The sequence below is a fragment of the Hemicordylus capensis genome, chromosome 1 (assembly GCF_027244095.1).
Source record: "Hemicordylus capensis ecotype Gifberg chromosome 1, rHemCap1.1.pri, whole genome shotgun sequence".
Classification (NCBI taxonomy): Eukaryota; Metazoa; Chordata; class Lepidosauria; order Squamata; family Cordylidae; genus Hemicordylus; species Hemicordylus capensis.
In genome coordinates, this window is record NC_069657.1 from 226,677,401 (window position 1) to 226,681,363 (window position 3,963).

Genomic DNA, 3,963 nt, shown 5'->3' on the forward strand with positions numbered 1-3,963 from the left:
GTGTAGGTTCCTGCAACAGGGGTTGTTGTACACTTTTGCAGAGAGGATGTCTGATTACAGGACACCCTTACGCCCCATGACCCTACCTTTACCGATGGCACCAGTGAAACCTAGAAGGGGTCGTTCCAAATATGGTGTAATGAGGAGCCTCTCCTACTCTCCACCCTCGAGCCTGAAAAATGGACTAGATCTGGACCCCTGTGCCACTCCTGAAGGTGTGCCTGTGGAAACGGAGAACAGAGACCCTCAAGAAGTAGAGTGGGAATCTGAGAGCCGAGAACCACCAGTAACAGCCCTAAAGCAGAGAAACGTGAGTTCATCATCATCAGATTCTGAAACAGAAGCTCCTGTGAAACCAAAGCTGCGTAGGAAAAAGCAACGGGTTAGGAGCAGACCCCACTTTGATTGGTGTGATGAGCAATGTTGTGATAGTTCATGTGGGGAGTATACTTATTCTGATGAGTGTGGGTGCGGATCTGAGCAGTGGTCATCCAGGCCAAGGGTATCCTATCGTGTGCTCAAGTGCTGCAGTTCGAGCGAAGATTGGTCATCATGTGAATGTGAGACGCCGAGTCCTAGCCAGAATCATTACTCTTATTGTAGGGCTGTGTGTTTCACATCAGCATCTGAGAGTGAGGAGGATGTCACTGATGGCTGTGTACTTACAATACCTACAGAGAAAACAGCAGCTGAGGAGCAGGACGAATCGGTCAAAGAACCATCTATGGGAACTGGACCCCGAGAGTCTGAAGAGGTGATTGTGGAACCTGAGGGGAGAGAACGAGTACCCCCCAATCCCAGAAACGTGAGTTCATCATCATCAGATTCTGAAACAGAAGCTCCTGTGAAACCAAAGCTGCGTAGGGAAAAAAGGGTGAATAAGAAGCATCAGCTGAATAAGGGTGCTGATGAGTGTGGCTCCCTATCTTTCATGTCAAACAGGCCTCGGGAGTACCGGTGTGTCGATCAGAGTTGTTGGATGTGCAAAGATCGTGAGACACCATGGCCATCCAGCCCTACAGAGGATTACTTAAGGGATGTAAGCGTTACATCAGCAGCTGAAGGTGGGGAGGAATGTATGGATAGTGGTCTGGTAACCACGGCCATGCCTGAAGAGCAAAATGTAAATGAGGAGGTTCCCAAGATGGTGAGCCATATGTCTTTTATTTTGTATGATTAGTTTGTTTTACTTAATGCTCAGTTTTATTAAAGTATTGTCCCCTCTTATTTGTACAGGCCAGGACCATTGAGAACATGCATCTAGGCGATGTCAGCGTTTCCTGTATCACATGTGTCTGTACTGAAAACGATCAATAAAAGAATTTTGTTTGAAAAAATGTGTGTTCATACCTGTGTTAAGTAGCACCATGGCGGAACAGGAGAAAATCCTAAAGAAAATATATTATACACCAGGGAATGTAGGGAGCTATGGTGGTGTAGAACCTCGATATCAAGAGGCCCGGCAGAACACTAAAGAGTTGAGTAAAAGACAAGTGAAGACATGGCTGTCAGAGCAGGATGCTTACACTCGGCATAAACCTGTGAGGATACACTTTAAAAGAAACAAGACGGTTGTTTCAGGGGTTGATGTACAATGGCAAGCCGATCTAGTGGACATGCAGCAGTTTTCTAAATACAACGATGACTACAAGTACATATTGACAGTTGTGGATATTCTATCTAAATACGCATGGTGTGTACCTCTAAAAGACAAAAAGGGTAGGGAAGTGGCCAGGGCTTTTAAAGCTATTTTCAGTGAAGGCCGAAAACCTAGAAAGCTCCAGACGGACAGAGGGGGTAAATTTTTAAATAAGACAGTAGGTGCCCTATTAAAGGAACAAGAAATACACCATTTCATCACGAACAATGATGTCAAAGCTGCTGTGGTTGAACGTTTTGACCGAACACTAAAAACACGAATGTGGAGGTATTTCACAGCTCACAACACCTTCAGAGATATTGATGTTTTACCTGAACTCATAAAGAGCTATAACCACAGTTTTCACAGAACCATACAAAACAGGCCTGTGGATGTGAAGCCTTCCAATGAGTTGGCTATATGGAAAACTGTTTACGGTAACACTAGCCACAAAAAAGCCAAGACTCTTACGCTAAAAAAAGGTGATCATGTCAGGATTTCAAAGATTAAAGGAAGGTTTGAGAAAGGCTATGAACAGAACTACACCACAGAATTCTTTATAGTGGACCAAGTCATCAGAAGAAGGGAAAGACCTGTTTACCTGTTAAAAGATGACATGGGGGAGGCTGTTCTCGGCAGCTTCTATCCGGAAGAAATGCAGAAAGTTAAAGAGGGGGTGGACAAGGTGTACAGGGTTGAAAAAATTATAGATACAAAAGGCCGTGGAAGAGTAAAACAACATTTAGTGAAGTGGGCAGGTTGGCCTGATAAGTTCAACAGCTGGGTGCCTGCTTCAGATCTATGCAAACCGGTGTAGAATGGCAGGCAGAGGGTTTTCTGTTACTCTGCCCAGTAATGCCAGCCATAAGGCCTTCCCACAGAACACTAGTTCTGCCTACACGATCCAATTAGCAAAGCCCCTGGATCTTCCTGGAGAGTGGGAAGTGGGCCTGGTTGAGATACAGTACCCGCACAGCTAGAACACTATTACGGAGGAGACACCCTTTGAATAGACCAGGTGGCCAAGGACGCGGCTCTTTACTGTACGAAAGGGGTATTACCCAAGCATTACAGATTGGGTTGACAATAGTAGTAGAATAACCATACTTGATTTCAACATGATTAATGACCCTAGGGTCAGGAGGTCAGGCTTACGTCAACAGTGAAAGAGAAGCATGTTTATGGCAGATACTGTTTTAAGGAGGTACAAGCAGACAGCTATAACTCTATAGAAAGTGCAGCTGTTTTGAAAGCTGTATTTCCTTTTGGGGGAAGTCGAGCAGAATTCTGAAAAAAGCACTATAATGTATACATACATGTATAAAATATATATATTGGCGAATAGTACCGTTTTGATTATATTGATTTGTCCTTCAGTTTCTTTTGGATTAGCAAAATGCCCATCGCTTCTTCAGCTGCAGTCCCTTACCCCCACATTTCTTATTGTGTGTCTATGGCTGTACAGTATATGTATGCTGAATATGAATCTGAGAGTTCCAAGATAAGTCTTCTGGATCATGGTTGAAGCATCTTCATTTGTTTAGGGTTTGATTCCCCTGTATCACCTATTGGCTAAGTCTACCTGTGCAAGTCTGTGGTAGATGGTGAGAATGGAGTGCCCATGTAACTTTACTCACACTGATCAACAAGATTTAAGGTCACAGCCAAACTCACATGCATAGGCCTCCTTGAGAAAGATTTGGAATTATTCGACACAGTCTGCTATAGAAGTGAATAGTTTCTTAGAATAGCTTTGTGCCACCATCCTGTATCAACATTCTCTTGACATCAGAATTGGCAACATGGAACTTTTGGGAATTCAGTCTCTATGTAAAACTATATATTACTTTATTTTTATTTTTTATAATTACATTTTGAATTTTCATTACAAAAAGACTCAGTACAAAATACAAAAAACCCTGAAACAACACATTTCCTAGCATATCAACATAGCCATACAAAAAATTTCAACATTCATAATACTAGCTTCATATAAACATTAAAATCCATATCAAGTTTTCTCTTCCAGATACCCCAAAGTGGATCCCACCAAATTAAAAAAGAAAAGAAAAGAAAAAAGATGATCTCATTTGCCTCCCTTCTTCCTATCTTATGAATTCTATTATTTTTATCCTTTATCACTTCATCTGTAACAAAGTAAATGGTACAACATAGATGTAAAATCATACACTTGGCAATCATTGCTAAAGTGTTTGGAATAAACCCGTATACATTTGAACCACCCCCCAAACCCTTCTGCACCATTCAGTTACAGAGAGAGATTCATAGTCTTTCAAGTGTCTTGAAATTATCTTTTTAGCAGC

General features: G+C 42.2%; 1 long non-coding RNA gene across 1 annotated transcript; it reads left to right on the forward strand.

Annotated features, from left to right (window-relative positions):
- The first annotated feature begins 263 nt into the window (after window positions 1-263).
- Window positions 264-1,337, forward strand: LOC128339306 (uncharacterized). The gene is made up of 3 exons (XR_008312971.1): window positions 264-805; window positions 943-1,147; window positions 1,237-1,337. It is a non-coding gene; the product is annotated as an uncharacterized LOC128339306 (long non-coding RNA).
- Window positions 1,338-3,963: the final 2,626 nt, after the last annotated feature.